Source organism: Oenanthe melanoleuca, chromosome 9 (assembly GCF_029582105.1).
Source record: "Oenanthe melanoleuca isolate GR-GAL-2019-014 chromosome 9, OMel1.0, whole genome shotgun sequence".
Taxonomy (NCBI): Eukaryota; Metazoa; Chordata; class Aves; order Passeriformes; family Muscicapidae; genus Oenanthe; species Oenanthe melanoleuca.
The window spans coordinates 3,468,089-3,479,621 of NC_079343.1; positions in this window are offsets into that span (position 1 = coordinate 3,468,089).

Sequence of the window (11,533 nt, forward strand, 5' to 3'; positions counted from 1 at the left end):
GAGCATAAGGGGGAAAAGACAAATGAGCTGGTAGTCACCAAACTGTGTCTCACTTTTTAAGGGTGGGATGGAATCCAAGTGCTGGCAGAGGAGATGCTCCAGGATAAAATAAATGGAAACTTGATTAACAGCCCTTCTCTCCTCTCCCTTGCTCTGTCTCGAGCTCTCTGCCACCTTGATAACCACAGGCATGTCTGACTCACCCAGGCACCTTCCATTTAAATGTTGAGCATGAGCCAAATCATTCTTCCTGTCATGTTTAAGGTCCTTCATATTGTTAAGTGGTGGTGAGTAGTAAAAAAGAATTGCATAGAAATATGCTTAAAACACCAGCCTATTAGGTCAGTGTGTTTTTTCATTTGTTTTAGAACTCTGTTCAGTTTCCCCTTGCTACAGATCTTTACTCTTAAACAAAAAACCACAAAAAGACTTTCCTTGTCTGGGGTTTTGATACATAATAGATGCTGCAGGTTTTCATTCATCCTGTTATTTTGAAGGGTTGTACCATTTGTATCCTGGTTCATCAAACGTGCCCTCATTGTGTCATAAAACCCCAGAGCACAGTGAGCCCCTGCCTCAGGGCCCTGGAACACAGACAGGAGAAAGGAAAATTGGTTTTGCCCCTCCCTGGGCTCTGGCATCTTCATGGTTTTAATGGGAAAGTAAGATAGGAGCTTCTCACTGTCATCACTGTGAGGACCTGCAGTCTCATTGAGAGGAAATAAAAGCTGCCTCTTGTCAGATTTACATTTAGTCCCCCCAAAAGGTGAATGTTACCAACTTCAAAAGATTTTCCTGAAAGTATTTTTGGAACTGGCCTATTTGGGGCATGTAAAAATACAGAATTGCTCCTTAACATTATTGCCATCCTGTTTAAATGCCCACTTACCCTTTCTTGCTCTCCCTATCTACAGAGCAGGCAGTGAGCCATGATTTTTAGGGGACAATGATTTGATGCCACTGATGGGGCTCTCAGACTCCACTAGGGTGCATGAATCACCAGTTAATTAGTCATTCTTCCTAATATAGTGAAGTTCTATCTTTAATCCTACAATTTCTGTCTCTTGTCAGATTTATTATTATCTCCAGATTGACTGTTCTGCCTCTTCCCTCAAAACTTTCTTATGTTACAAGGTACAGCCCCAGCAGCACCAGTTTAAATTGTAAAACTGCAGAAAAATAGATTGTTTCCACGTTTTTTGTTGGAGAATTCAAGCCCATGTGCAGGCATGGATTGTTTGTGGCTGCTGACAGAAGGGGTGGGGAGCCAGACCTGGTTTGCTTTTTAATTGCCAATGAAGAACTGAGATTGGCCATGGACCTGCTCTGTTACACAAACTTTGCAGCATGTCCAGCACAGTAACCAGTGTGTTCAACAGCACATTATCCTGCTGCAAGTTATCTGCTTATTTTGAGATTTTATCACAGCACAGCTTCTTGCAAATGATTCCTTCCCTGCTCCCTTCAAAGCTCGTGTTTTGTCTCCTTTCAGTCAAAATTATCAGCTCCTTTTAATTAGCCCCTGCTCTACTGTTTGAGACTTAGCACAGCACACAGTACTGAAGGAATTTCCAGCCCAGATTGACTCTCCTGGAAAAAGTTAATACAGAAATCAGGGAAATAAGTGAATATTCTGAAAAGCAGAGTGGCCATCTCTTGTGGGAGAGAAAGGGAGTCAGGGTTTAAGGAAGGATTAGACAGTTCCTGCTTTCAGAGGTGAAACAGCTGAGTAGGAACTGCCCCCATACACAGCAGTGAGCAAGTGCCCGTGTGTTTTGTGGAATATATAATTATATAATTATATAATCATGGCTCATTGCCTGCTCTGCAGATCAGGTAAGCCATGGTGTGGAACGAGCCTGAGAACATTTCCACCAGCTTCATGTGAGTCTGTTCCTGCTGAAGGCTCACAAATGTAATTCTGGAAGTATCAGTGCCTGCTGCTTGTTGCTAGAGTTGAAAACACAGGGGCTTGTTCACTCCTCAGAGCATTCTGTTCAACTCTGAGCATGCTTAGAAAGGACAAGAGAGATGAACCATTACTCATGCTTCTCTGTTCAGAAGTGTGCTGGTGAGAAGGAAAATGATCTGCTCTGGTTGAAGCTCCAAGGAGTAATCTCCTTTCCAGGGCAGGGAATTTCCCACAGGAGGAGTTTTTAGGCTGCTGCTCTGAGAGACATCATGGTAAATTCTGTGTTTTCTGAGGCCAGGGAGAGGTGATGTACTTTTGCTCCAGGACTCTGAATTTTTTTCATTTTTCCAGAAATCTTGAGGAAACATGCATGTGTTGTCATGGAAGACCACAGGTGACTTTTATCTTGGGCCAGGAATGAGAATTGAAATGAAAAGACTTTTGGGTTGTAATGAGTATTTCTTGGCTGTGAATTCTGAAGGGGCTTGGAGCAGGTGTAAGAACCTTTCCCAGAGTGACATCTCATGGATAAAACAGCACAGTCCTGACAGGAGTGCCAGAGGGAATCACACACAGTTAGCTGCTGGATGTGAGCATGCATGACTGCCTCCCTGCCCTTCAGCCCCACAGGCAGAAAAACAACTCTGCTCTGCAAAAAGAGGGAGGGGGAAGAAGGAAAAGAGTGTTTAAAGGTAGCTGGAGTAAGTGGCCTGTCTGGAAGGCTGTCTGCTCATCCATGAGACTTGGGACTACACCCAAGAATGGACCACAGGTCACAGGTTTCTTACTTTTATTAGTTTGGTCCATTTGCATATTGGGAGTTAATCTTCCAATTACAGCTCCAGGTAATGAAGTCATTTACCCCAAGTTTGCTCCCCACAACTCACTTTTGTTTCCATCTCTCAGGGCCTGAGACAGTGATGTGTCCTTGATTCCCAGCCTGGAGAGGAATTGTGTCTGACCAAAATGGGAAATCAGCAGCTCACACTGTGTATGGAGTTTAGAGTTCTACACTAAAGAATTGCAGGATTACAAATATATGAAAAAATATAAAAGCTTAAATCCTAAGGCATCACCTGAAGTGCACAGAGCCATGGGAACCTGGCCTGGCAGGGAGGGAAGGGAGAGCAGGTCAGAACTGAGGATGAGATCCTGAACCCACCTGTGTATTGAGGCTGTCTGAAAAACTTGGTCAGTGTGGATTTAATGGTCTGTATAGGGAGATACAGCTCAGCTTTGGGTCAGTCCCATAAAGGGTCTCAGATCTGTGCACAGGGCACTGCAGAACAAGGTGATGTCCTCTACAGCTCTGTTGGAAGATTTGCTGTCTCTGCCCATCACATGAGCATTGTCAGATCTCACAGAACAGGTTTTAGGAACTCTTCTCACTCATTTGTGTAATTCTGAGTTCTGCCCTCCTAACCAGTCTGAGACAAGCATTTATGTTCCCTAGAATTTGGGGTCCTGATCCACAAGCTGTTTACATTTCACTTTGTTTCACTTTGTGCAAAACCTGCCTGTCCATACCTCTGGATGGAGCAGGGCAGTTCACAGACATTCCTTCCTAGGCTGGCAGGAGCACCACCCAAGGCAGGGGATGCAGATCTCCAGGATGTTCCATATTCCAGCCTAGGTTTGAAAACTTCCCTCTTATGTTGAATTTTTCTGCCACTGGAGCCAAACCCCATATTGAGATTATAGCACTTGCAAGAAATTTGCCAATCTTTGATGGGTGGGAAGAGTCTGGAATCAGCAAATCCCCTCTCTCAGCTGGAGTCTGGGGTTTTCTCTGGTGCCCACAATGCCCTGACTTTCCTCAGCTGCTGATGCCACAGGAGCCTGACCAGACATGTGGCTTTGGACTTCCTGCACCATATTAAGAGATAATAGAGGTGCCAGTGTTACAGAGACAAGCTCAAACTGCAGCCAGCTTTCAGGGAATGTACTGAGCATCTTTTATTCTGGATATTCTCTACTGATTTTGGATATGAATGCAAGCAGAGCCATTGCTTGGCTACTGCCTTTGGTATGGAAACAATCCAGAGCAGCAGGATTCAGTTTTTATTTTTGAAGGCTAATAATTCAGGGCTTTCAATGTCATTGTGTGCTACCATATGGCATGTTTTAACTGCACAAGGAACAGGCCTGTGTTGAGTGACTCTGTGAATCTTGGAGTCTGTGGAATTCTCACCAGCCTGGGCTGTCAGAATTATCAGGGCAGGTTTTGATGTCAGCACAGCTGCTGATGTGGAACTGCTGGGGGAACTACCTTGACTGAGCCTCAGCACTGCTCCTTGCAGGATTGGACTTCTTAAAATTTGCACCTTCATGGGTGAGGATGTTGTTTTAAATATGACTTAGATTGAAAGACATAAAAACAAGATCACTGCTGAGAGTTGCAGGGATCCCAGAGGTGCAATAATTTTATTGAAGACTGTGGCTAACCCAGCTGTGCTCAGATCAGGCTGCAGCTCCTTGTGCTGTTTGCCAAGGAAGGGATTGCAGGAGCTGATATCCCTACAGCTCAGAGAGGTTTGGATGCAGTTTCCTAAGCTGCTGTCTTGGTTTGAATGGCAGGTGTCTGATAAAAAAGGCAGGAGCTGCTCTTGAAATGGAGAATGTAAACCCCCTCCCCCCAAATTATTATGATTTTGAAATTAAGGGGCTCTCGGGCAAAGATAAGGGAATTAGGAATAACAGTTCTTTACTAGGAAAATTAAAATAGAAATACAGTATTACAAAGAACAATCCCAAACCCTGCCAGAGTCAGAATCCAAGCTGACACCCGTCAGTCAGTCAGGGTGTTGGCACAGTCCCATTCAATGGTGGCTGCATCCTCCTGCAGGGGCAGATGTGGTTCAGCTGGAGCAGTGCTCCTGGAGAAGGTGCAGTTTCCTCTGAAGGTCCAGAGATGATGTAGAAGGGTCTGGCTTTCCTCTGGAATCCAGTGGAAAGGCTGCTCTGCTGTTCCAAATCTCAGTTTTTATCTAGGTAGGGAAGGCTTGGCTCCTCCCCTGGCTGGAGCATCTCCCAATGGGATGATGTAATTTTATCAGTCATGCACTGGGACTCAATGGCCATGAACAGGAGATATTTCCTGGAGGGAGGATGGGCTGTTAAAAGATAAAGAACACTGTACCATCTGGTTTTAACAGATTGTGATAGAATACACACTTTTGGTTACATCCTGCTTTGCAAACTAAGACACCATCAGCTCTGCCTTAACAGAGGGATTCAAACCTCCAAGCCAGACAGGCATTGCCTGAAGTATTTTATGTGAGCATCTTTCTGCTGGTTGGACTGTAGGAAAACCACCAGAGGATGGAAGGGTTCAGGTAGGTCAGGGTGTCCCTGTGCCTGCAGGGTGAGGTCCAGGCTGGCAGAGGTGCCTTGGGCTTTCTATTTGCTGTGTTACAACTGAATATTCTCCATTTATTGCACACAGACCACGTCTCTGGCCTGCACTAAGGACATCTATGCACAGGCTTTAGACATAATGTTGTATATCCAAATCTTGGAGAGCACTGCTGAGTGAAAGTGAGAATTTGTGGTCACTGGTGAATGTGAGGGTTGAGCTCTGTGATGAAAGTTCTTCCTGTGCATGGCCTCTACACTAAACAGGCCTGCAGTAATACCTGGTGACAGGGGGTTGATGGTATCTTCACTAGGGGAAAAAAAACCTAATTTAGGACAAAAGTGATTTTTCCACTTGTTGCCTGATGAGCTGTGAAGTTCTGCTTCAGCCAAGAGGTGTGAAATTATTACCCTGAAACTGCTGATTAGGCTGAGCTCTGGTTTTTCTACAGGCTCTGTAACAGAGGAAATGGACACCTGCTCTGGATCTGCTCTCAGGAGATGCCTGAAAAGCTGATGCCTGGTGATGCAGCACTCAGCTCCCTGCAGATAACTGATGGTTATCTCAGTCAAAATTGTTTTTCTATTGACCTTAAAGCAGGGTCAGGACCCTGGATTTCTGTTAAGTTACTTTCTTTGCTTTTAAACTGTCCAAATAAATATTGTTTCTGCACACTGATGCAGCTGTGTCATAACTGTTAATCTGAAGTTTGTTGGCAGTCTCGTGCCTGGTGTTACCATTTGCTCCCCTCCTTGTTAATTATCCCAGAGTTCAGTGACAGCTTAGGAGTCTTTCTGCATTTTCTGTCACAAAGTTGATGCAGCTCTGGATTGTGATCATGCTCATCATACTCTGCTGTACTATATTCTAATGTGTTTGAAGAATGGGTGGGGACTGTTAAGTAACACTCAGAATGTTAATATATTGCATGACACCAGAGGAATACTTATAAAGGGTTTTTCTGGGCTGCTTATTTACAGCTCCAATGGAAGTACCAGTTGTTAATGCAGTGACTTGGATCAGACATCAGAAAGTTCATTTGTATTCTCACTAACAACTACAGGATTGCTTCAGTTAATTCCTTGCTTTTACTTTAAAGGTTTGCTTCTACATTGCATCTAATTTTGTGTAATTTTCAGCAGCTGTGAAAAATGAGCTTAGTCCATTTCTGGCCTTCCACTAAAGGTAGGCTTTTTTGTTTGCTTTTTCTTTTTAAATTCATGTGCTCCCACTTTTTTCCTTTTTTACACAGTGATTATGTGGCCTTAGAATCAGCATGTTTGGAAGGTTGGACTGGCAAAAACAACCCCACCAAAAAAAAAAAAAAAAATCCAAATGTTTATTCTCATCAGACCAGCTTGCTGAACTTATTTCCTTTCCAGGTGTGTAGTTAATGCAATGGGTGAAAGAAATGGGGCTGGGACAAGCTCTCACTGAGACTATGCTTGAAGTAGATGCAGCTCAGACTGTACCTGAGTTATTCCATTCTGCACTTTACTCACAGTGAGATGCTCAGAAAGGATTGATTTATATTTTACTATTTTGCTAATAATAGTAAAAAGCATTAGTACAGTGCAGTGTTGGTAGTTTTTTGGTGGTTTTTTGTATTGTTCTAAAATCTAAATTTTACCTTCTAAAGCCAGAATGCCTCTATTTTGTGTTCCTGTTGTATACTGAGCTTCTCTTCTGGTTCTGGACACATAAGTATGGTCACTGGTTGCTTTTACCTGAATGGAAATGGGGTTCTCCATATTGGATTTAAAAAAGTTGAGGAGTCCTGAGCTGCTCAGGAGTTCACTCTGTGCTGTTGTGGGTCACCCACCAGCAGAGCTGGTTTGGTTGTTTATTAAATCTTATCTAAAGTACAGAGAATTCTGCAGCACCTCTAGCTACCAGCTAAAAGTGAGCAAAATGGAGGTGAATCCAGCTAGTTACAAGGTTTTTTAAAGCTAATTAATCCAATAGAGAATTAACACCTATATTATTTATACTTTTGACCCAATAACTGAACTCCTGTGACTTGCACTGAGGGATTTTCTATCCAGCCAAAAACTACCACCTGAAATCACGAAGAAGAAGAATGAAAAAGAAAAGAGAAAGAGACAACACCCAAAATCCTTCATCTTGTCCCATACCTATTACTATATTATAAAAACCCCAATTTTTAAACCCTTCACCATGTGAAGTCACACATCTCTGTTCTAACTACCAGTGATTTTAACTCCATCACTCAAATCTGGAAGCTTCTCCAAGGCCTCAGGTCAAAAGCAGAGTTCTGCAGGGGGTCAGTGCCAGAAAGCACAGAAAGCTCAAAAAATCACAGGTTTCTGGGATCCAACACAGGAGGAAATGAGAGTTGGTGGATTTTATGGTTTGTGTGGGTGTGAATTTTTTTTTGTTGTTTTTTTTTGTGACAAACTCAAACAGTTGAAAATGTTCTTGCAAGGTGTGGATCCAAAAGGCTGTTGGAAGGACAGAGGAGGTGTTTAGTGTGGAACTGTCTAGCCAAAGCCCTGGTGCCTCTGTTCATGGGCTGAAACCAACAACTGAGTGCTTCCATGTCTGCTTTTCCTCCAGAATTTAGCTCAAAGTGTTATTGTTATTTCATAGGTTTGAACCAGTCTGTGTGTACTGGTCTTAGCCACCATTCAGAAAAAGCCCTAAGGACAATAAATTCAAGATGTTCACAGGGCCATAGATATAACAGAATTCAGTTGGTGTGACTGTGGATATATTATTTATTGCTATGCATTATTAATGACCTTGTAACACAACAGTGACAGCAAATCAGAGCCAAAAGGGAATAAAAAAGGACATAAATAGTTGAAATAAATAATGTATCTGCTTTCAGGTCATGAGTCCATCATTTCAGCAATAGTGGGTTTCTTTGGTTCGTTTTTCTATCTTTATAGTTCAGTACTGCTTGTTTTTATTTGAGCACTTGCCTTCTGCTACTAGGTTAGTTAGAGAAGGCTGTGTGCTGCTTTTATAATTAGATGATGAATTAATTCTTTCCCTTCCTTCTGGTTGTGTTTTGGATTTCAATTACTGGAGTAGCCTGGCTACTGATTTCAGTAATTCTTCAATTACTTACCTGTGGTTCCCCTGTGACACACAAACTGGGAGCATGCAGAGCCTTTGTTGGTTTGTTTTTGGTTTTTTGTTTTTGGTTTTTGGAGTGAGTCTGACACCTCTGAGCTCTTGCTGGAGAAAGCTTAGGAGACTGCTTGAGAAACCACTCCCCTCTTTTTCATGGGCACACCTGGATGAGCAATGGTGGGATGAGTATTCTGTGCCTTGGAAAAGCATTTTGAGTTGTAGATTCCTGCAAAGTTCCAGGAATGTGGCTCCTTGTCCCTCCCTCTGCACCTCAGGGAGATGTAAATCCAACCAGAGGGAATTTTGGGGCTGAGTTTGAATTGGATGATCATGACATGGAAAGGTTGTATCTCAGATTCATCTCTGTACTGGGCTCAGATATGCAGAAAGTAAGAAAAGGAAGTAAAACAAATATTTATTTTAACTCCTGATTTTTCTGTGGCTGCTGTAGGGTAGTGTCTGGAGGGGGTTGTTGTCCAAAGCAATTAATTTCTTCCTGCAGGTCAGTGTTGTTGCTGGCAGCAGATGAATTTCTCAGATTCTCAGGTCCAGGTGCACTGCTCAGTGCTGTGGGTAACACTGATTTCCAGGAGCAGCTTCTCTCTCGTTCTGTGCTCACAGGCATGGAAACTTTACAGCCCAAATGAAAGAGTGAGCCAACGAGCTGGGCAGCATTTAGGTGGTTGCAAGGCTGGGTTCCTTTTTAATATCTCATTCCTTGGTACCTTCATCCCTAAAATTCCTGGCCTTTGCTGAGGAGCTTTTAAAACCAACTTCCAGATGTTAAAATACTCAGTTTATGCTTGATGGGGCTGACTGTCTTCAGATCACATTTCTGCTTTTCAAATTCAGTTCTTGCTTTGATCAGCAGCACAGAGTGATCAGGTACATTATTATTCCTTGGATATGAGCTGGAAAGAGATTTTTCATGCATCAGCTCTGGTGGAGGGAAAAGAGGCAAGGCAGGAACTGTGACAATGGGGAAGAGGATTGCATCTTGCTCCCCAGTGGGTTTGTCCAGAAGAAATAAGCAGAAAGGCTTGGAAACTCAGGCAAAAATGTGGAAACTCAGTGTTTCAAAGTGTAGGCAGAGCAGATCTTCAGCTCTCTGTGCCCCTCTGATGGTCCCAGGCACTTTTGGGACTCAGTCACTGCCTGCTCTCAGCTGCTTGGCAAACACAGAACAAGGGGGACACACATTCACAACACTCACTGTGTATCCAGTGCTCACCCTTAAAAAAAACCCAAATTTATTGGTTCTATCAGTGAACAGAATAAAAATCTGGAAAGTACATACTGGATTTTGACTCTTATGTTAGTTTTTAGGTGTTAATGTAATGCAGGCAGAAGTGTTTCTCTGAGTGGGATGTGAGACAAGAGCTTCTCTTGGAAACAGGATCTTCCTGTAAGAAGGTCAGTCTCCTGCCCTTACATCTGAGTCCTTTCTGCCAGAAAAGGAGGAGGCAGGGAGATTATTCTTGAACAGTGCAGGTGTTTCTGAATGACCTTCTACAAGATTTTCTGCTCACTTTTATGGAAGAGCTTGTGATAGTTGTGACTGGATACAAGGCAGAGGACCAAATAAACCTCAACACAGTGCACAGGTCTCTGTGTTGGCTCCTGATTTACACCAGAAAGTTTGTGGTAACTGAAATAAGTTTCACTTCATTTTATTATTAGTAAACAACCAATCACCAAAGCAGCCAAGCAAAGAAAAACCCAACCACAACAGGTCCAGAATCTGCTTTGCTGCTCCTTTTCCTGGAAGCACTGAGACCTTTCCAAGGTAACTACATTTAAATTTAATTGAAAAGCTTTGTAATGCCATGGCAGCAGCTCTAGTGAGTGATCAGTGCTACACTTGTGTTAATGTGAGTGCAGCAGTGAGGCATGTTTGTTTTCTTTTTTGTTTTGGTTTTTTTTTTTCCATGGAAGGCCACAGTAGAGCACATGGGAAAAAAGTCTTTCCCACTTTAAAAATTGCTGGAAATTGCAGGAAGGGGTCAGCAGGCACTTGTGGATTTTCAAAGCAGTGCAAGTGCTCCATCTACAGCTCAGAACATCTCCTGAGATCGTTGTGCAGTACACTCAGAATCTTTTTCTTTAGATATTAATTAAAGTACCACAGTGCTAAAAACCCCCTTAGAGAGCCCATCAGTGTGATTCTGAGTGGCCAGCTGCCAACAGAAAATTGTGTCACTTAGTAAAAGTTCACCTATTTTGTTAAAGAACCTGTCTGGTTTATTCAGTGAGAAAGGGGTGGTGGTGAGGTTTGAGCAGCTTCCCAGCAGCAGGGTGAGAAAGTGAAAACCCAACTCATTTCATGTGATTTGGATACATTTGGGGGTGAGATTCTGTAAAAGTGGCTGTGGCATCAAGGTACTGGGCTTGGGGACTCAGGGGAGACCTTTCAATCCAGCAGCCAGTGATGTTGGGACAAATAACCACAAGATTCAGGAGGGCAAAAGCAGCCACTAATTTATTTTTGAGGTTTTTTTAAGGACCCCAGAGGAATGGTGTGAAAACAGAGCAGTGTGTTCTTACAGAGATCTGAACAGAGCAGCAGCAGCAAATTTTCCCAGGAAAATCCCACCAACGTGGCTCCATTCAGAGCTAGAGACACATTCCTGGGGCAGGAGCAGAATTCACTCAGCTGCTAACTGGCCTTGGTGGCTGCCAGCAGAGATAAAGCCTTATTTCCCCAAGAGAGAAAAACACAATCTTGAACACATCTTAAATGCAGTTCAATTTAAGGACAAGCAGCAGAACATTTGGGAAAATGTTCCTAGCTGATCAAGCTTTATTAGGTGAAGATGACAAAATTGTCATTTCAATAAAAAGCAGGATATGTAATAGGTTTGTGTGTGCTATATGTAGAAATCTTTAAAGTGTCACCTGTACTGGGATATCTTCCATCAGGCAATAGATGTTGAGTTGCTGGTATTTTAAGATTTTTCTAAAGGGACAACTCAATAGCTGGTATTTAGAAAGTTTGAAGGGATGGCTAGAGGAGTCACTGATCCAATGAAGTTAGTTTTTGATAAACTCTGGAATATAAAGCACATGTTCCAGAGAAACTCAGCAAAGAACTGTCCAAACATGAATTTGAAACCTGAGGGGAAGCTCTTGGGAGATCAGGGGTGCCTTGAGAGCTAAAATTACTCCTG